This window comes from Odocoileus virginianus, chromosome 3 (genome assembly GCF_023699985.2).
Source record: "Odocoileus virginianus isolate 20LAN1187 ecotype Illinois chromosome 3, Ovbor_1.2, whole genome shotgun sequence".
Lineage (NCBI taxonomy): Eukaryota > Metazoa > Chordata > Mammalia > Artiodactyla > Cervidae > Odocoileus > Odocoileus virginianus.
The window spans coordinates 91,114,260-91,139,349 of NC_069676.1; the positions used below are offsets into that span (position 1 = coordinate 91,114,260).

The 25,090-nt window shown below is 38.7% G+C and overlaps 1 non-coding gene across 1 annotated transcript; it reads right to left on the minus strand.

Annotated features, from left to right (window-relative positions):
* Window positions 1-24,331: 24,331 nt before the first annotated feature.
* Window positions 24,332-24,403, minus strand: TRNAW-CCA (transfer RNA tryptophan (anticodon CCA)). The gene has a single exon. It is a non-coding gene; the product is annotated as a tRNA-Trp (tRNA).
* Between the last annotated feature and the right edge of the window lie 687 nt (window positions 24,404-25,090).

Sequence of the window (25,090 nt, forward strand, 5' to 3'; positions counted from 1 at the left end):
TCACTTTCAGCCACTTTCTGACATTTAGACTAGATTAGAAATTCTTAAAGTGAGATTTCTGAGCCTCAGGAGTATCAGCATCACCTGGGAACTTGCTAGAAATGCAAAATGTTAGATAATCCCATACCTATTGAATTAAAAACTCTGGAGGTGGAGTCCAGTAATTTCTGTCTTATTAAGGCATCCAGGTGATTCTGAAGTACAGTAAAATTTGAGAACCATGGACTAGAGATACTCTCCATATTCACTTATGTGTTAGTGTTCCTCCAGCTGGCCCTGACAAAACCAGGCTTCACAACACTTAGATAACTGATAAATGCTTTAATTGAAACTTCTGAATACTTTCACTTAGGATTCCATTTTACCAGAAATATTCATCGTTGAATTATGCCTTATCTACACCATTTACCTAATTCTGCATAGAGCAGTAGTGAAGAAAGAGGAGAGTTCAGGGCAAAGTGGAGGGCACCGAACCTAGATCTGGTCCACGTGAGTGAGCGCAGATACTCCTCCAGACCTGCCGGCTGTACTGTGGGCACATTCACATCCCCCAGAAGAGCGTGGCATGACTTCCGCAGGTAACATTTAGTAGCTAGTGGGCCAGGGAGAAATGACATGTGAGAGCAACGCAGAAGAGCAGACACGTGCTGGAGAGGGAAACAGGACCAGGCAGAACCACTGGAGACTGGTGAAGGAAGGAAGCGAGGGCTCTTTGTTCTTTCCCACGCTGCATTCGTTTTAGACGGACTAGCGCTTGTGTTCTGTTTCACTAAGCTCAGAATCTTGACTATTTGCTATAGGATCCTATGCAGGTGTCATCTGCTAGTTGACCTAATTTTGTCCTTGTGAACAGGTCATGTCCCGCTAGAACTTACCTTCTGGTGGAAAATATTGCTATGAGTTTTATGTGAACACCGAATCATAGAGGGATAGGTTGGAAAAATGGGTTCTAGTTAAAAGGATATTGGAGTCCAGGAGAAGAACGCTGTTGCAACAGACAGTAGTGATAGATATGGTGTGATGCTAGCTTTGGGGTCCAGCTTGACAGAGTTCTTAGGGTTTCTTGTTGTATTTTATGTAAAAGAGGGTTATCAAAGATGACTCCTGGGTCTTTTTATAATCAACCTGGTGAATGTAATATAACTGAAATCGGGAAATCTAGGGAGAAGCAGTACTGGAAATGTCAGGGATTCATATTGCCTGTTTTGACCATACTAGCCATGAGTCCTCTGACACATAGGAGAGGAAATGCTGGGAAAGCAGAAAGATAAACAAGTCTGGAATCAGGAGAAGGGGAATTGGCTTGAGATTTAAATTGGGGGATTACCTGCATGTAGATATATAGGACATTGGAAATGGATTTTAAAATCACCTAAGTGAGAAGATAGGAGAAAAGAACAAAAGAAAAAGAGACCTCTAGAGAAAAATGAAATTCAACTTGCTTAAAAAACAAAAAACAGCCTCCAACTAATAAAAATAAATGAAAAAAAAAAAAAACATAGAATACTGGGGATATTTAATAACTCCTGATTCCCAGGCCCACCCCAGAGAAGTTTAACAAAGATCCATGGGTGAGCCACTGCTAAAATTGGTGAAGTAGGTTGCACTTTAGGCTCAGGATTCTAGGGTTTTTGTTGTTTAATCAAGTTGAATTTCATTTTTCTCTAGTTTAATGTTACTCTTTATGATGGTCATATGTAAGACTCTTATTTTCTGTTTTGTAATTTTTAACTGAGCTACTAAATGACACTACACTGTAGCCCTCTGACAATAGCTTCTCCATTAACTCCAATACTTTGGCCACCTCGTGCGAAGAGCTGACTCATTGGAAAACACCCAGATGCTAGGCGGGATTGAGGGCAGAAGGAGAAGGGGACGACAGAGGATGAGGTGGTTGGATGGCATCACCGACTCGATGGACATGAGTTTGAGTCAACTCCGGGAGTTGGTGATGGACAGGGAGGCCTGGCGTGCTGCAGTCCACGCAGTCACAAAGAGTCGGACACGACTGAGCGACTGAATGGACTGACTGACTGACTGCTCATAATATTACAGCTTCCCATTGGGACTGACAGGCTGGTTCAGATAATCAACACTTCACTGAGCCTATGAAAAAATATTTGGGGCAAGTTAGTGAAAAAAGTTGCTTTTTAAAAAGTCTTTAGGATTCTGTGCTATTTTCTTTGTTTTGGACTGCCTTTTTCTTAATTGCCTTGTCAGATGTTTTAAGTCTGACAGCTATATTAAGTCAATCAGAACTAAACTGGGAAAATAATCATACTTCTTTAATGAACTATTTTTGCAAACTGGAGATGAGTAATGAACATGGATTGGCTTGAGATTAAATGAAATCTTAACCCCCTCCCCTCACTTTTTTTTTTCAAAGTCACTCAGTCCTGTCCAACTCTTTGGGACTCCATGGACTATATAGTCCATCGAATTCTCCAGGCCAGAATACTGGAGTGGTTAGCCTTTCCCTTCTCCAGGGGATCTTCCTAACCCAGGGATCAAACCCAAGTATCCCACATTGCTGACAGATTCTTAACCCGCTGAGTCACATAAGGGAAGCCCAAGAATACTGGAGTGGGTAGCCTATACCTTCTTCAGCATATCTTCCGGACCCAGGAATTGAACTGGGGTCTCCTGCATTGCAGGCAGAGTCTTTACCAACTGAGCTCTCAGGGAAGCCCTCTTAGCCCCAGATGATGACAGTTTGTAGAATTCTGAGTCGAGTGCTGGGGTGTATGCATGCTGCGTGCTGTGCGTTGTCAGTCATTTCTGACTCTTTGCAACCCCGTGCACTGTAGCACCCTGGGCTCCTCTGTCCATGGAATTTCCCAGGCAATGGTACCAGAGTGGGTCGCCCTTTCCTGCTCTCGGGTATCTTCCCCACCCAGGGATTGAACCCGTGTCTCTTGTGTCTTCTGCCTTGGCAGGGGGATTCTTGACCACTGCACCACGTGGGAAGTCCTCTGTTCATGTTACCTGTACCTATGTAGACATGTTGGGGCTGCGTTAGTTTCTGCCAGTAAATTTTATGGCTTTCATATCAAGTTAATCCATTTTACTAATATGACTCCTGCAGTTGATAATATAACCCTTTATGGGCTAGACTAACCACATGGCTTCCCAACTGGGCCATAAAAAAATCAGCAGCTAGTTTAGAGTTCCTGGGGGCTGCATTTGGAAGATTTAACTTGTCCAGTTTGGGCCACTTATATTATTTATATCTTTTTCAGTTCCTTGGGGTCTCTTCCTTAACCTTGGTGCTTGAGAAAGCTTTGGTAGAAGGTTTTGTACAGATAACTCATTTGGCTCTGAAAGGTCAAAAAATTCAGTCTGGAACCAAGATAAACCCAGGGTTCATTTTTGCATACTTTTTTTTTAACACAATGAATATGATTATTCTTTAGAGCCTATGGGAAAAGCAGTTTCAGATAATAGATGTGAACTTACATCCCGATGCAGTTCTGCATTCACTTGTATTTTCTTTAATTTCTTTGTAAGAGCTTAGAAAACAGCTGGGTACAAATGCTGTCTTTTTTGCATCTCTGAGTTCACCTTTAATGAGAGAGCAGTTTTCCTACCAAGGGAGAAGAATAAGAAAACAAAACCACAAGATTCCATAGTATTGACTTTCTATTAAACTAGCAAGCAAATTGGCAAGCAGGAAACGCAGGAGGTCACGTATAGCTTAGGGAGACATCTGTTGAAGGCTAGATCTGGAACCTATTTTGCCCTGAACATATCTAAATAGGTGCTACAAGGAAAATAAATATTGGAAAGATTCCTGGTATCTTGGGCTCCTTCTGTAGAATTACATATAGAGATTCATCCATTTGCAATAGATGCTGGTTTTTGGAGAGCTACAGAGATGAGAAAAGGTAACATGCGTAGTCTTACCTTGTTAATACAAAATAATAAAAACAAATCTTCTCTTGAACTTTACATAGCACAGAGACATTAATTCAATATTAGTAGGTGGCTAAATGTGTCAGAAACTGTACTCTATACTGGGGCTATGGAGATTAGTGAGATATGGGCAACTTTCTCAAGGAAAGCACAGTCTCTTGTTTGTGATCTAAGACTACATTATGACTAGATCAATCATTGTTTAGCTTATATTTTCTTGAACTTCAGAGCTGAGGACTACAAAATTTTGGTGCAAACTTTTATGTGTCAACTCAATTCAGATCTGGGGTGCCCCAAATTGGGTTACAGATTATTCTGGGTGTGTCCATGAAGGTGTTTCTGGATGAGACTAACATTTCAATCAATAGACTGAATAAAACTGATTACCCTGACCCATGTGAGTGAGTCTTATCCAAGGCCTGAATAGAGGGGGGAAAAAAAGGGTAACAGGGGATTTGTTTTCCCTACCCGTTTTCAAGATGGGACTTTATTTTCTCCTGCTCTTGGACTGGAACGTACACCGTCAGTCTTCCTCACTCTCAGGCTTTCAGACTCAAAACTGGAGCTCCAACACCGGCTCTCCTAGGTCTTTAATTTATGGGAAAGTGATATTTAAAAAATAATTTCATAGGGGATTTGCCCAATTTACAGTGGGAAAGGAACAAGGTTTGGTATCTAAGTAACAAAAAATGTAACTGAAAATCCATAACTTCTTCTCTTAGCTTCTGAGATAAACTTTTAAGCTTTCTGTACAGCTGACTATAGTAAGCCAGGGTTGGTCAAAGGTCACTGACAAAGCAGATGCTTGGGTTTTCACTTAATGACACAAAAGTAGCTGCTTGATTGAATTTCATGTAATATACAGTCATCCTACAATACAAAACTCATAAAAAGAACAAGTTAAAAAAAAAAAAAAACCACCAGAGGGTTACTGTGGTCTTAAACACAATAGAGAATAACAACTAACCACAGGTGCACTCAATTGTTCTGCTTTTGTGAGAGCTCACTTTGTTTTGGAAAGTTTTATGTTCTTAAATTCTGAAATAAGATGTTGAAAGGAAATAATGTTGTGGAGGCATTCATGCCCATAGTCCCAGTGTGCACTTATGGGGTGCTAGGCAATCACTGGCTATGGAAGCTGACCCGTGTTTGTCCACAATGCTTTTTAATCAGCACAAAAGCACCACAAAAAGTTCTAAAAGATTTGGGGGTGAGACATTTTTAAGGTCATATTTTTTTTTCCACTCATTGAAAGTTGTGAGTTTTCTGTTCTATGTGTGAACTAAATCTCCCACTTTAGGTTCATGTATGAATCTGTTTTTCTTACCACTAGAAATAGAGCATGGGATCATAACTACCACAAACTTTTATCCACAAGCTATTTAGAAAAGAAAAAGACAAAGTCTAACATTAAAGGGCTAGGATCACTTTCTCCTACTTTCTTTGAATAACTTTTTTTGTGAATACAAATGTCCCAATTCACTCCTCTGCTTGATTCATGGATAAATGTTTACTATCACTGGCCACTTGGTAGAGTTTCTTATGAGCAACAGATCTAAATAGTTACACATCTCTGGTCTGAAACTCTTTCTAATGTTATATTAACTTTGAGATGGTTTAACCTCTGCATGTCTTAGTTGCAACTGCAATGTGGTAATAATGCCTTCTTGGTGGCATTGAACTGAGTTGAAATAGTACAGTAAATGTATCTGAATATTATGTCTGGTGTGTAGGAAATATGCAATGCCTAAAAGTATTTTTTTTAGTTTATTCTATAAATATTTTCATATACCCTCTATATATTTGACACTGGTTTAATTGCAGGGAAAACAGAGGTGAAGAGGACAGATATGATTTTCTGCCAAGGTTAAATGATATTTGCAGTGATTTATTAATTTATTCTACAAATATTTGTTGACTTCCAACTGCATGTGAGATAATAGTGAAGAAATAAGGTAGTATATAGGCTGGGCTAATGTTCACTAGGACTCCTCTGTTCAGAGGTACCAACTGTTTGTGGCTAGTATTCGTTCTCAGTTCAGTCAGTTCAGTTGCTCAGGCGTGTCCAACTCTTTACAACCCCATGGACTGCAGAATGCCAGGACTTCCTGTCCCATCACCAACTCCCAGAGTTTACTCAAACTCATGTTCACTGAGTCAGTGATGCCATCCAACCATCTCATCCTCTGTCGTCCCCTTCGCCTCCTGCCTTTGAATTTTCCCAGCATCATGGTCTTTTCCAATGAGTCAGTTCTTTGCATCAGATGGCCAAAGTATTGGAGTTTCAGCTTCAGCATCAGTCCTTCCAATGAACACCCAGTACTGATCTCCTTTAGGATGGACTGGTTGGATCTCCTTGCAGTCCAAGGGACTCTCAAGAGTCTTCTCCAACACCAGTTCAAAAGCATCAATTCTTTGGCACTCAGCTTTCTTTATGGTCCGACTCTCACATCCATACATGACTACTGGAAAAACCATAGGTTTGATTTAGATGGACCTTTGTTGGCAAAGTAGTCTCTGCTTTTTAATAAGCTATCTAGGTTGGTCAGAAGTTTTCTTCCAAGGAGCAAGCATCTTTTAATTTCATGACTGCAGTTACCATCTGCAGTGATTTTGGAGCCCCCTCCCCCCAAAAAAATAAAATAAGAAATAAAAATAGTACTTGTTCTAATTAATCAGCAAATACTTAGTGAGGGGTACATGGGGGGATTTTCATGGGGAATGGATACATGAGTCCCAGCTTCTCCTAAACAAAAGGCCCAGTCAAAAGGTGTGATTCAAGAGAAGTTTATGACGGGATTATTTTACATAGTTGTGAGCAAGGTTAGCGGCTTCCCTGGTGGCTCAGACTGTAAAGAATCTCCCTTCAATATGGGAGATCTGGGTTCAATCTCTAGTTTGGGAAGATCCCCTGGAGAAGGGCATGGCTCCGCATTCCAATATTCTTGCCTGGAGAAGTCCATGGACAGAGGAGTTTGGCCAGCTACAGTCCATGGGATTGTGAAGAGTTGGAAAAATCAAGAAGGAATGATGAAGTGTTCCTGAGTAAGGGAGATTAAAGCTGCAAGTGAAGCAAATGATTACTGGGATCTGTCACAGAAGCTGTATACCTTGAAGAGGGTCACCATTTTCCAAGGGGTGTGTAAGAGCTATGCCATATAGAAGAATGTATTTTCTCTTAACACAAAACACTGCAGGAAGGTAGCCAGGGGAATAAATACTCCAACTTCTGTCTTTCCCCCATCCTTGATTCTTTTGTTTATACCCCCATTTGGCTCAATACAAGCAGAAACTAGGGTGCGAGAGAGCTGGACTGATGCAGTAGGTAGAGTCTGATGTAATATGTTCTGATTGACAGTTCCCTAGTAATCAATTTTTTGAGCATCTTTTCTGTGCTTAATAGCCATCCATATAATTATCCATATAATATTGCTCCCTATTCAAATACTTTGCCCATTTTTAAATTGGGTTGTCTTTTTCTGAGGGCGGGTTGTCTTTTATCATTAAATTTTAAGAGTTTTATGTATTATGGGAGAGTACCTATCAGATATATGATTTGAAAATATTTTCTCCAATTTGTCTGTTTTATTTCTTGATGATACATTTGATGTACTTAAGTTTTAATTTTGATGAAACACAACTTTTCCATCTTCTCTTTTATCACATGTAATTTTCATGTCATGTTGAAATACTCTTTGACTAACTTGCGTCTCAGTGATCTACTCTTGTGTTTTCTCTGAAAACCTTTATAGTTTTAGCTCTTACATTTAAATCTATGATACAGTTTGAATTAATTTTTTGTATAATATGAATAGCAAACTTTAGTCATAGTTTTGCGTGTGATTATCCAGTTACTTCAGTACTAATTATTTAAAGGGCTTCCCTGTTAGCTCAGCTGGTAAAGAATCCGCCTGCAATGCAGGAGACCCTGGTTCAATTCCTGGATTGAGAAGATCTGCTGGAGAAGGGATAGGCTGCCCACTCCAGTATTCTTAGGCTTCCCTTGTGGCTCAGCTGGTAAAGAATATGCCTGCAATGCGGGAGACCTGGGTTTGATCCCCAGTTTGGGAAGATCCCCTGGAAAAGGGAAAGGCTACCCCCTCCAGTATTCTGGCCTGGAGAATTCCATGAACTGTATAGTCCATGGGGTACTTAAGTTTTGATTTTGATGAACCACAACTTTCCCATCTTCTTTCATCACACATGCTTTTTAGGTCAAGTTGAAGTATTCTTTGACTAGCCTAGGTCTCAGTGATTTATTCTTGTGTAGACCTTTGTTCATAGTTTCACACGTGATTATCCAATTACCTCAGTACTGATTATTTAAAAGAGCATTCTTTCCCCTACTAGATTGCCTTGACTTCTTTGTCAAAGATCAATTGACTATAAATGTGAGAATTTCATTCAGAACTCTCAAGGCTAATCCACTGATCTATGTCTGTCTTTATGCTAGTATCACACTGTCTTGATTATTGTGCCATTGTAGAAATTTTTGAAATCAGAAAGTATATGTGCTCCAATTTTGTTCATTTTAGTATTGTTTTGGCTATTGTGGGTCTCTTACATTTGTGCATAAATTTTAGTAACAGCTTGCCAATTTCTGCTTAAAAGCTACTTGAGTTTTGATAATTATTTTGAAGCTGTAAATCAATTTGGAGAATATTGCATTTTAGCAACAGTAATTCTTTCAATTCATGAACATAGACTGTCTCTCCAATTTAGATCTTTAATTTTCTCAACACTGGTTTATATTTTCAGTGGAAACATTTTAAGCTTATTTTGTTAAGTTTATTCCTAAGTTTTAATGTTTCTGACACTATTGCAAGTGAAATTACATTTTAATTTTGGTTGTTTATACTAGTATTTAGAAAAACAACTGGTTTTTTGTGCCTTGATCTTACATCCTGAAAGTTTGCTTGAATTCATCTTTTAGTTCTAATGGTTTTGTTGTTGTTCTTGCATTCTTTGGAATTTTCTTTATGTCAGATCATGTTATCTTCCAATAGAGATAGTTTTACTTCTTTGTTTCTAGTCCAGATGCTTTTTATTTTTTCTTTATTACCTAATTTTGCTGTATAGATTCCCTAGTGCAATGTTAAATGTGTCAGGAGGAGATATCTTTGTCGTCCCTCCAGACTTAGAAGGAAAGCATTTAATGTTTCACCATTGATTATGATGTTAGCTATAGATTTGTTTTTTGTGGCTGTCTTTTATCAGCTTGAGGAAGTTCCATTCTAGTCCTAGTTTGTTGAGTGTTTTTTTTTTTTTTTTCATAAAAGAATGCTGTTGTTGTGTTGTGTTTTGTTAGTCACTCAGCTGTGTCTGACTCTTTTTGGTCCTGTGGACTGTAGCCCGCCAGGCTTCTCAGTCCTTGGGATTCTCCAGCCAAGAATATTGGCAGGAATTACCATTCCCTTCTCCACGTGATCTTCCTGACCTAGGGACCGAACCCAGATCTCTCTCATTGCGGGTAGATTCTTACCATCTGAGCCCACAAGGAAAGAATGCTGGATTTTGTGAAATGCTTTTTGTGCATCTATTGAAATGACCATATAATTTGTGTCATTTTCATCATTAATATAATGCATTAAACAGTGTGATTTTTATTTTTTAATTTAAAAAAATTTTTATTTTGTATTGGAGTACAACCGATTAACAGTTATGATAATTTTAGTTGAAGAGTGAAGGGTATCAGCCATACATATATATGTACTCATTTTCCTGCAAACTACTGTCCCATGCAGCCTGGCAAATAACACTGGGCAGAGTTCCATGTATTATACAATAGGTCCTTGTTGGTTATCCATTTTAAATACAATAGTGTGTACATGTCCACAGTGTGATTCTTATATGGTAAAACAACCTTGCACTTCTTGGATAAATCCCAGTTGATCATAATGTATGATCTGTTTTATATGTTGTTGGATTTGCTTTGCTAGTATTTTATTGAAGATTTTTGCATCTATGTTTATAAGGGATATTGACTTTTAGTTTTCTTTTCATATGTTATCTTTGTCTCATTTTACTATCAGGGAATATCAGTCTCATAGATGGAATTGAGAAATGTTCCTCTTTCATCTTCTGAAATGGTTTGTCAAGAATTAGTGCTGATTTTTCCTTTAAATGTTTGGTGCAATTCACCAATGAAGCCATCTTGACCTAGAGTTTTCTTTGTGAGAAGTTTCTAAATTACTGATTCAGTCTCTCTACTTTAGATCTATTCCGATTTTTCTATTTCTTATGGAGGCAGTTTCAGTAATTTTTATTTTTCTGAGAATCTTTCCATTTTGCATGGTATTTTAATTTGCTTCTTCTTTAAAAGCATGATACATATCTTCTCTGTGTTTTGGAGGACCCTGAACTCAAGAACCTACAGTCTTATAATGGAGAAAGTTATGAGCACAAGTAATTATTATACAATAAAAGGTTGTGCTTAAAAAGAACAATGTATGGAAAATATCATAAACATTCAAAAGAGAAAGGTATTGCTTACAAGCATAACTGGCTTATGTTTGGAAGATGGGAGATCATGACACTATGTAAAATGTGGTGTGTTTTGTTTTTCTTTTCTATCTGGAGGATGTTCAGAACTAGTGCTGTTGGGAGGCCATTTCTATGTCTCTTGTGTCTGTACATATTGTCAGCAAGGGCACTAGCTACCATTTCTCAAGACTGTCTTTTCAGGGAGATTTGTATAGCAAACAGCTTTGGAAGATAGAAATACTGTCTCTCTCTCAAGCAAAAAGGCAAAACAGTGTTCAATATAAAAGATCCAATTTCCCCAAACTCAGGATTCTCTTCTGTATGCAGCCTATTGTGTGTGCATATATTACTGAGCCCTTTTCATGTTGACCTGTGGAAATTTTGTGTCAGGAATGGTTCAATAGGTAGGGTAAAGGCTGTTACACGTGGAGAAAGAACATTGGCAAAGATGTGTCTGGGAAAAATAATAGAATAGTACATAATGTTTTTGTGGGGACACGGTGTTCATGGATAACAAAATACAGGCTTGGAAAAGGGACAGAGGGGAGCAGAGTTTGATATGCAGTGAGGATATTACTTAAGCCTGTTTTGTAGGAAAGGTCTCTGTTCGTTTCCAAGGCAAAAAACAGAGGCCATTATGTCATTTTTGAGACTGCATCCAAGTACTGCATTTCAGACTCTTTTGTTGACTATGATGGCTACTCCATTTCTTCTAAGGGATTCTTGCCCACAGTAGTAGATATAATGGTCATCTGAGTTAAATTCACCCATTCCACTCCATTTTAGTTTGCTGATTCCTAAAATATCAATGTTCACTCTTGCCATCTCCTGTTTGACCACTTCCAATTTGCCTTGATTCATGGACCTAACATTCCAGGTTCCTGTGGAATATTGCTCCTTATAGCATCGGACCTTGCTTCCATCACCAGTCACATCCATAACTGGGTGTTGTTTTTGCTTTGGCCCCGTCCCTTCATTCTCTCTGGAGTTATTTCTCCACTGATCTCCAGAAGCACATTGGGCACCTACCGGCCTGGGGAGCTCATCGTTCAGTGTCCTATCTTTTTGCCTTTTCATACTGTTCATGGGGTTCTCAAGGCAAAAATATGGAAGTGGTTTGCATTCCCTTCTCCAGTGGACCACATTCTGTCAGAACTCTCCACCATGACCTGTCCATCTTGGGTGGCCCACGGCATGGCTCATAGTTTCATTGAGTTAGACAAGGCTGTGATCCATGTGATCGGATTGATTTGTTTTCTGTGATTGTGGTTTTCAGTCTGTCTGCCCTCTGATGGATAACGATAAGAAGCTTATAGAAGCTTCCTATTGGGAGAGACTGACTCGTTTTCAAGGCAAACCATTCAATACCACAGTAATCCAAGTCTATGCCCTGACCAGCAATGCTGAAGAAGCTGAAGTTGAATGGTTCTATGAAGACCTACAAGATCCTCTAGAACTAACACCCAAAAAAGAAGTCCTTTTCATTATAGGGGACTAGAATGCAAAAGTAGGAAGGCCAGAAATACCTGGAGTAAGAGGCAAATTTGGCCTTGGAGTACAGAATGAAGCCCGGCAAAGGCTAGCAGAATTTTGCCAAGAGACGGCAATGATCATAAGAAAATACCCTTTTCCAACAACACAAGAGAAGACTCTATGCATGGACATCACCAGATGGTCAATACCAAAGTCATATTGATTATATTCTTTGCAGCCAAAGATGGAGAAGCTCTATTCAGTCAGCAAAAACAAGACTAGGAGCTGACTGTGGCTCAGATCATGAACTCCTTATTGCCAAATTCAATCTTAAATTGAAGAAAGTAGGGAAAGCCACTAGACCATTCAGGCATGACATAAATCAAATCCATTATGACTATACAGTGGAAGTGACAAATATATTCAAGGGATTAGATGTGATAGACAGAGTGCCTGAAGAACTATGGATGGAGGTTCATGACATTGTACAGGAGGCAAGGATCAAGACCATCTCCAAGGAAAAGAAATGCTAAAAGGCAAAATGGTTGTCTGAGGAGGACTTACAAATAGCTGTGAAAGAAGAGAAGCAAAAGGCAAAGGAGAAAAGGAAAGATATACCCATCTGAATGCAGAGTTCCAATGAATAGCAAGGAGAGGTAAGAAAATCTTTCCCAGTGATCAATGCAAAGAAATAGATGAAAACAATACATCGGGAAAGACTAGAGATCTCTTCAAGAAAATTAGAGATACCAAGGGAAAATTTCATGCAAAGATGGGCACAGTATAGGACAGAAATGGTATGGACTTAATAGAAGCAGAAGATACTAAGAAAAGGTGGCAAGAATACATAGAAGAACTATACATAAAGGATCTTCACGACCCAGATAATCATGGTGTGATCACATACCTAGAGTCATACATCCTGGAATGTGAAGTCAAGTGGGCCTTAGAAAGCATCACTACGAACAAAGCTAGTGGATGTGATGGAATTCCAGTTGAGCTATTTCAAATCCTGAAAGATGATGCTGTGAAAGTGCTGCACTCAATATGCCAGCAAATTTGGAAAACTCAGCAGTAGCCACAGGACTGGAAAAGGTCACTTTTCATTCCAATCGAAAAGAAAGGCAATGCCAAAGAATGCTCAAACTACTGCTCAATCACATTCATCTCACATGCTAGCAAAGCAGCGCTCAAAATTCTCCAAGCCAAGCTTCAACAGTACATGAACCGTGAACTTCCAGATTTTCAAGCTGGATTTAGAAAAGGCAGAAGAACCAGAGATCAAATTGCCAACATCCACTGGTTCATTGAAAAAGCAAGAAAGTTCCAGAAAAACATCTATTTCTGCTTTATTGACAATGCCAAAGCCTTTGACTGTGTGGAGCAGAATAAACTGTGGAAAATTCTGAAAAGGAAGGGATTACCAGACTACCTGACCTGCCTCTTGAGAAATCTGTATGCAGGTCAGGAAGCAACAGTTAGAACTGGACATGGAACAACAAACTGGTTCCAAATAGGCAAATAGTATGTCAAGGCTGTATATTGTCACCCTGCTTATTTAATTTATATGCAGAGTACATCATGAGAAATGCTGGACTGGATGAAGTACAAGCTGGAATCAAGATTGCTGGGAGAAATATCAATAACCTCAGATATGCAGATGACACCACCCTTACACAGAAAGTGAAGAAGAACTAAAGAGCCTCTTGATGAAAGTGAAAGAGGAGAGTGAAAAAGTTGGCTTAAAGCTCAACATTCAGAAGACTAAGATCATGACATCTGGTCCCATCACTTCATGGCAATAGATGAGTAAACAGTGGAAACAGTGGCTGAGTTCATTTTTTGGGGCTCCAAAATCACTGCAGATGGTGACTGCAGCCATGAAATTAAAAGATGCTTACTCCTTGGAAGGAAAGTTATGACCCACCTAGACAGCATAGTAAAAAGCAGAGACATTACTTTTCATCAAAGATCTGTCTAGTTAAGGCTATAGTTTTTCCAGTAGTCAGTATGGATGTGAGAGTTGGACTCTAAAGAAAGTTGAGTGCCAAAGAATTGATGCTTTTGAACTGTGGTGTTGGAGAAGACTCTTGAGAATCCCTTGGACTGCAAGGAGATCCAATTTGTCCATCCTAAAGGAGTTGAGTCCTGGGTGTTCATTGGAAGGACTGATGTTGAAGCTGAAACTCCAATATTTTGGCCACCTGATATGAAGAGCTGACTTCTTTGAAAGAACCCTGATGCTGGGAAAGATTGAGGGCAGGATGAGAAGGGGACGACAGAGGATGAGATGGTTGGATGACATCACCGACTCAATGGACATGAATTCGAGTAAACTCTGGGAGCTGGTGATGGACAGAGAGGCCTGGTGTGCTGCAATCCATGCGATCACAGAGAGTTGGATGTGACTGAACAACTGAACTGAACTGAACTGGATTGATCTTAAGTTGGAGTAACCAGGAGATCAGTGGTGTAAAAAGAAATATGGGAAATACTAGTTTAAGAACAGAGTTGAAGAGCACAGTAATGAGTTTATTCCTCAACACACTGAATTTGATGCTTTCATGGAACAACTCAAATGACTCTGAATAACAGACGGTTAGGAATGGGAGTCATGAGTCTGAGAAAGTTCTTAAATTGATATCCACCAGAGTAACAGTGATCACTGAAGGGGAAACCAAGTGGAGTTTAAAAAAAGAGAGAGAGAGAGAGAGAGAATAGAAAAAAAGGGCCAGGGCTAGGAAAGGAACCATGAACAATACCGAGTCCAAGTCCAAGGAAGGAAGTTTGAGAAGATAAGAGAGTAGTCAGATAAAACAAGACACATTTGTTTCAGAGTTCAGATGCTTAGAAGGTGGAGTGTTTCAAAAAGAAAATTATGGCTACATTCACTGAGTTTTCAGCAGAGCATGGAAGAAGAGGTATAGAAAATGGTGATTTGGAGATTAATGATATTTTTTTGAGAGAGTGAATCTATAGAGTGATGAAAAGTGGAAGACAGACTCTTAGAGGGAGGGGAAAGTGAAGATTTTTCCAAAAGATTCCGTGCAAATTATAGCTTTGGTTGACTAAGTACTTGTTTCTGGTTGGAACTGTTATGTATGTAGTGAGGCTGCATTTGCTTCCTCAGGCCAAAATTCATGAATTTTTACCAATTTAGTCTAAGTGATAATCTATGGACAAGGCTATCATTGTAAATGATGGATCAGAACCATACAAAATTGCCTGGAGAATGTGGTCAGGTTATCCAAACACAAAGTACAAAACTATTTAATTCTAAAGCTACTGCTTGGCCAGAAGTTCTGAGAAAGGAAAGCATACTCTTCTGCACTGAAACAAAATGAATACATTTTTTTCTTCTGTTAGTATCTTTCCACATAGATTCAATATAAGTTAATATTTTGCTCAATGCTAAGGCAAAAATCTGTTGTTAGTTTGGAATCTTGAAGCTAATAAATAGACAGTGTGATCTATTCACTGGAATGTGATCACTCATCCAGGACAAAGACCTCTTCTTAGAGAATATAACAACCCAGTTTTGTTTTTTGCCCCAGACAGAGTACAGGTGCCACGTTCAAGCCAGTTTGTTGCTACATAATCATTTATGGCACTTTCTGTAGTGCCATATATACAAGCATATACATGAAGAGTGTATATAGAACTGATCCTGAAATGAAGAGAGAAATGCTAAGGCAGACAGATGCTCTTTCAGGAAAAATTGTTCTTGTCAGGATTTAGCGAAATGCCACCTAGTGAAGACAGTGTAGGTTTGTTTTTAAGACATTTAATTAAAAAAAGGTTTTTAGAAAAGGAAAAAGATAAATCCACTCATTGGAAACTTCAGCTTAAAAATAAGATAGAATCCTTAATCTGATTTTTAGCATGGATAGCATTCAAATACTCAACTAAGACAAGTTGCTTCTGCTGGCGGGTGCTGTGTCTATACATAAAATCTAGCTGAGGAATTGCAATGAGGTGATTAGAGCTAAAGGCTAAATGGATTCTTTTCTGGGAAGCTTAGGCACAACACAGAGAGAAAAACCAAGATTTAAGAGCTGGTTGGAATCTTATTTCATAAACTACTAAACCTACACTCACCTAATTCAGGTTGTCTTTCTGGTTAGCTAAAAAGTTAAACAGTTTTTTGTCTTCTTGCCAAACTTTCATGAAATTCACCAAATCCCGTGACTAATTTTCAATATGTCAGGTGTGTTTGGCCTGAGTGGAGGGGGGCAGTCTCTTGTGAACCTGCGGACTATAGGGAGACCCTACCTGTGTGTGTATATGGGGTCTCCCAGTTGATCCCCAAACTACAAGAAGCAGCTAAACATAGTAAAAAGCTGTTAGCAGCTCCATTTGGCAGACATAAAGAAGAAAATCTAATTTTCTTCTTCTTTTTTTTAGTGCTGTGTGGTATCAGGTTTCTTTCCTATCCTGACCAAGGTCAGCTTTTTCAGCACGTGACCTTGAAGGCGTTGTATGGGGATGTATTGCTGGGCCATTTGTTTAGAAGGTAGGCTTACATTTTCAGTTGAAGACTTTAATTTTCTGGTTTTATTAGCAGGACAGTGGGGACTTAAGGACTCAGAAGTGTATCTCTGACAATCGGTTTATCTAAATTCCCATTCAGCAGGCCAATTCCAGGCCCCTTCAATTGCTCTGGTGCTAGGGAACCAAACTAGGAATTGATACCAGCAGAGGAAAGAAGTAATACAGGACGTGAGACCCCAAATATTGGATCAGCGACAACTGGGAATTTGGTCTGAAAAACTGTATAAGTAAACTCTGCTAAGTAAGAAGAAAAAGCAAAACAAAATAAAACAACTTTATCAGAGGGAGGAAAGTGAAACAAATTTACAGATTATGGCAGAGACTAGAGTCAGTGTAGCATTTGAGAGACAAAATGTGGCTCGATTCTGTTTCACAGCCTCCTCTTAAATTACAAAACAGTAATACCTGCATAACAACCATATTTTTTTGTACTTGAGCAAGGTAGGGTGAGCTTTTCCTTTAGTTTTGTTAGTGTATCTCCTCCCCTATCCCTCAAGTGCTTTTTAAAGATTGAAGTGGTGCTAACAGGATTGCATGATGAATAAGTTTAAGGCCTCTGAGCCTTTAACTATTTCATCCTCTTGTTTACATGTCTCAACGTATGCATTTAAAAGTAAGGAAATAGCATGACCTTTCCATTATCATAGATTCAGAACTCCAGGTTGAGGTAATCAGTTTCTTGGCCTCTTGGAAATCTTTATTTCCATTTACAAAATGTTATAAGACTGACCTAAACAGACTCACCCAGCCTTTCAGAAGGCTTGTGGAAGGACAAGAGGGAGTATTGTTTTAAGTTAATGTGTTATTCAAAACATGTCATATTGGTACCGATCATATTTTCCTAAGGGATGCTGCTCTGGTTGTTGAATGGACCGTGAGAAGTAACTGTTCCATTTGACAGTAAGAGGAAAAGGCATGAGCACCGCTCAGATTTAATGTTCAAACTCCAGTCTTTTCAGAACAAATAGGTTCCTACAATTTGAAGACCCTGAAGCTAGTAAATGGAACTGAAAGCATCTTAGAGCTCGTTGTTGACACCACATGGTCATAAACCCTTCAGACTCTGCAAAGAGGTCGTAAAGCAAATGGCTCCTTCACAAGTAAACCGATTAAAGGGAGACAGAGCTTAGACATCTTGGAGCCTAATGAGGGTGTTTCAGGGAAATGATGCTCCTTTTCTAGAACAAATGAGAAATTTTTGTTATGTGTGAGAAACAGAATTGCTCATAGTAATAAAGCCAAGTGACAGGGAAGGCACTATATTCTATTTTCATTAATACTGGGATGGGAACCAGGAGACTTGGAACTCCTAATCTGACATTTAAACTGGATGACCTTAGAGAAGCAGCCAAGCACTCTGGTTGTCTCATTTGTAAATGAGAACGTCCATCTATTCAGCTGACATATCTTGAGTAAACATTATTAGCCAATTGTTTTCACAGTTGTAATCTCACTTTACCCTCACAAGAATCCCATGAGGAAGCTATTCTTATTCATTTATATTAATAAGGAATCTGATACTCTGAGTGTTTAAGTGACTTGTCTGAATCATAGTTAGTAAGTGTTAAAGTTATAGTTGGTAAATGGTTGAGGCAGGATTCAACCCCGGCTTTCCAAATGCAGTGTTATTACCACTACAGGAAGCTATTCTCCTTATGGTTCAATGTTATTTATTAACATCTATAATTATATTTATTAATGTTTGCTATCTCATAGGAGTTATTATCTAATTTCCTGTGTGTATGATTGTTTTTCCAATGAAATCATAAGCTCTGCAGAGGCAAAGATCCAAATGTTACTTGTATCCTCACTTCCCACAGTGCAGAATACTTACCTTCACTCACTTTTTCATTCAGTTAGTCATCATTTAACAAAATGGAATACATTTGTGCACAAAATAGATGATATCCCCGACACATTTGCTTATATTCTAGTAGAAGGAGAAGGAAATAAACAAATGACTCAAGTCATGGACTTATGTTGGTTGGGGGAGAAGGGCAATAAAAGAAGTAGAACATATTAAGAGGAATTGGGAATGTGGCAAAAGAGAGTAAATGTGCAATTTTAGATAAGGCTATTAGGGTAGGCTAATGAATGAATCTGAGAAAACTCCGAGAGATAGTGAAGGACAGAGGAGCCTAGTGTTCTGCGGTCCACGGGGTTGCAGAGTTGGAGATGACCTAGCAACTGAACATTAGGGTAAGCTTCATTGACAGCTGCATATTTGTTACCTGAATTCACTTGGGAATGTCCTTTGACAACTTCAAGCCTTGGCTTTACTTATGTATAAGGAATAAAGGGCACCAGACTTTGTCCTTAACCCAAAATTCACCAACACACATTTATTTCCCAGCAGAGGACTTTAGATCAATATCTTCCATATTCATCTACAGAACCACCAGGGGTAAAAGGTGGAAATAGTCAAGGCATAGCTTAAGTTTGTGCCATTGCCCTTTAAAACAGACAGCTCGGTATCAGGGCATAGGTCTTAGAGTAACGCTGACCTTAGCTAGAAAATATACAGATCTATGAGTCTCACAGATGTGTAATCAATAGTAAGGTAACTGGCTACAAGGGATTTTACACATCTGTCTGCTAAATCAGAACCCTAAATGGCAAATACTGTTCTAAAGAACATTAGCCAGATTTGTGGTGCTGACTCAAGGAGTTTGGGTCCATAAACCAATGCATGCATTACAAGGAGACATCAGTATGACAGTTTTTCATTGGTGACAATCATAATCTTGTTTCAGTCTGGTTCTCTAGTTGATATTCATGGGAAAATGTTGGATTGGCTGGACTGTCATCAGAGATCATTTTCTTTTTATTTTATGCTTTCTTTTTATTTATTTTTTCCTGTACAGTTTATAATACTTAGTTCTTAGTCCTGATCTTTTCTCTATTTTCTGCTTGTTCTGTTCTTAACTTTGCCTTCTTTTTAAAAGTTATCTAGTTTCTTTCTTTCATTTTCCTTGGTTTTCATCATGGTTCTTCCTCTCTTCCTACTCTCTTTCCTTCAGTATTTATTGTTCATCTACCATGTACTGGCCTGGGCATTGCCATGTGTGCTGTGAAAAAAGAGGAAGAATATATATATATAATGGAGAATGATGGTGTGTGGGGGGGTGGGGGGTGGCTGTGTTATACCAGGAGGTAGAGAAATCCTCTCTGACAGAGGTGTTATGCTGAGACGGGAAGGAAGGGAAGGATCTATCCAGGCAATGGCAAGTGGGAATCCTCCAGAGAGAGAGATTAGTGGAAAGAAAAACCCCAGGGATGACTAGAGCTTGATACATGAGAAACCGTCTAAAGGCCACTGTGGCTGGATCAGTGTGGGAGTAGAACATGGACAAGGGAGATGGGAGATTGCAGGGGTCTTTCTGCTTGTTCCTTCTCCATCCTTTATACCCGTTTAGGTTGGACGTGAACAAAGTATTTGTCTCATATCCATTGATTTTTTTTTTTTTTTTTTTTTAGTTTTTTCCTCTGGGCAAAATGAGTACAAAACAGAATATTAAAAAAAAAAAACAAAACTGTTTTTAAGTAAAACAAGAAGCTTTTGATAAAGGAACTGAGTTCAAATGGGCATTGGGCAACCCCAAACGGCTAGCATGGCTTTCCGAGGCACATGAAGTAGCCTGGTCGCCAAGGCACACAACTAAGGCGCAGAGTGCACCCCTGATACACACTTACAAGGATGAAGGTTTGAACAGGAATCTGCACGTTTGTGTAGTGTGTGTTTATGTGTCCGCCACGGCACGCTTATGCTGCAAGGCAGTACTTATGCATAATTCATGATCAAATCTTTTACCATGTGTCAATATATGTCTCTGGTTACCTTATTTCATTGCTCTAAGGTATTTTGTGAGCTAAATGTCTTTGTCATGCTTTATCTTTGAAAATGTTTTCATCTTTTCAAGAACTAGGAGAAAATTTAATACACATAAGCACATATGTATGTTTATATATTTATTTATAGATGAGACAACTGGATTATGTTTTAGAGGTACCATTCTGACTGGCTCATTATAGATGGCTGATAGAGTGCCAAACACAATAAAGATAATTCTGAGAAATAAAAATATCATATATCATGAATTATAATAGAACTCTCTGTGGATAACAGCAACAAAACAGGTATGCAACCTCAAAATAAATATGCATTCTTTCCAGGTATAACACTTCAGTTAAATGCTTTTGCACAACCTATCAAGACATTTTATCTACATTTTTTGAGCATAATAATTTAGGAAATGACTTCATACTACATTCTTTCCTAGAAATTGAATTTGATTTACTGAAATTTAAAAGAAAAGAAATCATTTTCTATTTATTCACTTTCTTAAGAAAATGCTAAAAATAAACAATCTCAATTAAATCTCTAATATAGCATATGTGATATAAGCTATGAGACAAAGTAGTTAGATTTGATATTTTGACACCAACAATGTGCTACATTTGTGTTTTCTAGCACAGAGGAGTTATAAAAAAGCTTAGGTGCTCAAAGGATAAGGTATGGGTTTGAAGGTCACATGTGGTTATTATAACTGAATGTTATCTCTTAAGAGTAAGACATAATGCAGATCAGAACCAAGGTGTTTGCACTAGGAATGGGGAAAATATTAAGGAAGGAATATTACAGAAAATATTAAGGAAAATATTAAATAATTTCTTAATATTAAGAAAACATTAAGGCTCAGTGACTGATTAGATATGGTAAATTAAACAGAGGAAAAACTTAACAATATTTATGGCTCTGTTTGACATGATCCATTGTAAAACAGGCAAGAGAAGATCAAGTTTATTGGGAAGAAAATAAGTGAACTTGGTGGACTTAATCTGTCAAAGGATATCTAGAGAGAGACCTTCAGCTGAGAGCTAAACTTACAGTCCTGATGATTGAAGAAAATGTCTAGGCTTACATAAGAGATGTGGAAATCATTGGCAAATAAGTAGGTGTACCACTGCAGAATCTTAAAGGTGCCATTTGGTGTAATGAAAAAAGCAATGGGCAAAAAATTATAGTGCAAACTGATCACGTCAGTTAGTAACTATACCATTTAGACATGTCACCTAGCCCAGCTTCTTTTAAATTACTCTCAGAGTAACACTCCTATTTTCCTTAAAAATGTTGTAAGATTAAAATGTTGGTAGAAGTGAAATATCTTTGAAAGTCTTATGTGTAAGGTAGGTTCTTCCCCCCCTCTCCCCGTTCGTTTTCCTTTCTTCCTTCCTTTCTTTCTCTCACCCTCCCTCCCTTCCTTGGTTCCTTTCTCCTATCACCTATCTATCTCTCCAGTATTCATAATAACCAAGAGATCATTAAGACTGAGAGTAGGGGATGGGATTCGCCTAAAGGCGTCCTTGGAAATGTCCATGGGGCTGGGTTCCTAGATTTATCTTGAGAGCCTAGGAGTTTCTCTTTCATATAAGTTAGGGTCATCTGGGAAATGAATTGTGGAGAAGGTCTAGGGTATAACTGAAGACCTTTAATGGTTTCTTGAATACCTCCCATATACTCAACCAGTATAGAGTTAGTTATTTAGCTCCCCATGCTGAACTTTTAGAGTCGTCCTTTCAATTTATTACAACTTCTCCAACTGGTACTTGATGATCACTCATTTCTGGTCTACTTTCTTATACCTATCCACACTTTTACTAAACAGAAATCATTACAGTTAGGACATCATGCCTTGTTTTTTATTTCTTTTTTTTTTTAACTCCTGAAATGTCCTTCCTTCCAGTTTTGTCTGTTAAATACAGCCTGGTTTTTAGAAACCATCTTAAATGTTATATTTTCCATGAATTTTAAGTTATCTATTCACCCACTCTATTCCTATGAGCATCATTTCATATCTGTCTTATGGCTCATTATAGCCTATCTTATTTGCATACTTGTCTTATTCCCTCACCATCTTGTGAGTTCCTTGAAGGTGTGGACTCTATCCTCTAGCTGTTCCATGACTCCTAGCCTAGAAGATTTTCATGGTACATCAAGGAATATTAGCTCACTTGATTAGCCAAAACAAATGTCACAGAGGTGACAAATGATCACAATCAGAAGAAACACATCCTGCAACTATGGGCTTATACGCTAATCAAATTTGTTTTACAAAAAGGCTAAAATTTTTTAAATTTAACTTTAAAACAAGAAAGAAAGAAAAACCTTCAGAGCAAATTGCAATGGAGTACCCCCTTGACTATACAGAATACTAAAAAAGTACAAGGAGTCGTGTGAGAGTTACTAAAAGTTCTATTTTCTTCTTAAAGCTCTCTGACAAGATTTACAATGAAAAACAATAAGAATGCAGGTAGCCCAGGAGGATTTCACTTGTAACAATTTCTTCTTTCAAATTGGATTCTGAGTCACTCCTGCCTACAGTCCTAAATATTTTATTCTATGTACAGTGATATGTTGAAGTGTGTTGAAGAACTCAAACTACATTTGGGTTTAGGGTATTTATTTTTCTTTGATCTTTTTTCTCGAAAGGATTTTTGTTGCTTTCCCTTAGCACTTATAAATACACATGCAAGGTCTAGCAGAGATTTGTTGTTGTTGACAAGTGTAGCATTTTCAACATAGATTGATAGTATTTTGCACTGGAATGGCCATGTAAACCAGCAGCTCTAGTTTTGACCTGATGAATCATAATTGGATGCACTTGGGTAGACACTTACAGCCTATATTTGCCTGCTGTGTGCACTATCATCTTTTTCTTGAAATTTCCAGAGCCCATGAGTTCACTCTGCAACATTTATTGAGTAGCTTCTGGGTACAGAATATGAGACACAGTAGCTGGAGCTATGAAAAATGTTCAGAGAACAATGAACTGTGCATACGTCATGTATTACAAATTATAAATGAAAGAAAATTTATCAACCTCAATGGTTAGAATAGTCAAGACAGGGACTTGCCCATTCCAAAATCCTCTCCTGGAAAGCCTCAAAATGCCTATTTCATACATAGGTGCTCTATGATTCCTAATGAAAGGGTTAATATAATCTGCATCTCACATCTCCACCACCTTGGACCCGGGGTAGATCAGACCTAAACTCAACCATCTCTTGACTGGTTAATGACATACTGTTGCCCAGAATGACCTAAGGATGAACATCAGTGTCCTATACTACATGTCAGCTAGTCGAATCAGACTTTCTAACTCAGGAACTTGAAACAGGTATTGCGACAGGAAGAACAGGAGAAATAGATGGAGAGATGGGTACTGGCTAAGTCACCAAGGTAGGGCATGAGCAGAGAGCAGTCAATGTCTACTGTGAAAATGCGAACAACTCTGAGTTTCTGTTTAGACAGCATAACCTAATCAGTTCAGCTCAGATGCTCTGTTGTGTCTGACTCTGCGACCCCATGAACTGCAGCACGCCAGGCTTCCCTGTTAGTAGACTACAGGAAATATATCTTTATGCAGAATTCTGAAGAGCAATTTCCTTGGTTTCTCAGAGGATCCTTGAGATGCAGCTAGAACAGGATCAAACTCATTAAGGCATTTTTATCATTTCCTCCTTCCTTGTTTATTTTCCCACTCTCTAATATTGCTTGCTGAGATCAGTCCTCCAAATATACTACCTGTCTTAGTGTCTACTTTGTGAGCAGTTTAAACCAGTGTTCTGTTAACTGTAAAAAAGGTGCAACCTAAAGGGTGAGAATTATGTTTTATTTGGTGGATTTTCTGAGAATTTAAGCCTGGGAGGCAACCTTTTAGATATTTCTGTGGAAACTTACTGCATATTGTCACCCTGCTTATTTAACTTATATGCAGAGTGAAAGTGAAGATGCTCAGTCATGTCTGACTCTTTGTGACCACATGGACTGTAGCCTACCAGGCTCCTCTGTCCATGGGATTCCCCAGGCAAGAATACTGGAGTGGGTTGCCATTTCCTTCTCCAGGGGATCTTCCCAGCCCAGGGATCGAACCCAGGTCTCCTGCATTGGAGGCAGATGCTTTAACCTCTGAGCCACCAGGGAAGCCCTACATGCAAAGTACATCATACGAAATGCCAGGCTAGTTGGACCACAAGCTGGAATCAAGATTTCCGGGAGATATATATATATAACCTCAGATATTCAGATGATACCACCCTTATGGCAGAAAGCAAGAAGAATTAAAGGGCCTCTTGGTGAAAGTGAAAGAGGAGAGTGAAAAAGGTGGCTTAAAACTCAATATTCAGAAAACTAAGATTATGGCATCTGGTCCCATCACTTCATGGCAAATGGATGGGGAAACAGTGAGAGACTTTATTTTTGGTGGCTCCAAAATCACTGAAGATGGTGACTGCAGACATGAAATTAAAAGATGCTTGCTCCTTGGAAGAAAAGCTATGACCAACCTACACAGCATATTAAAAAGCAAAAACGTTACTTTACCAACAAAGGTCCATCTAGTTAAAGCTATGGTCTTTCTAGGAGTCATGTATGGATGTGAGTTTGACCATAAACAAAGCTGAGTGCAGAAGAATTGATGCTTTTGAACTGTGGTTTTGGAGAAGACTCTTGAGAGTCCCTTGGACTGAAAGGAGATAAAACCAGTCCATACTGAAGGAAATCAACCCTGAATGTTCATTGGAAGGACTCATGCTGAGGCTGAAACTCAAATACTTTGGTTACCTGATACAAAGAACTGATTCATTGGAAAAGACCCTGATTCTGGGAAAG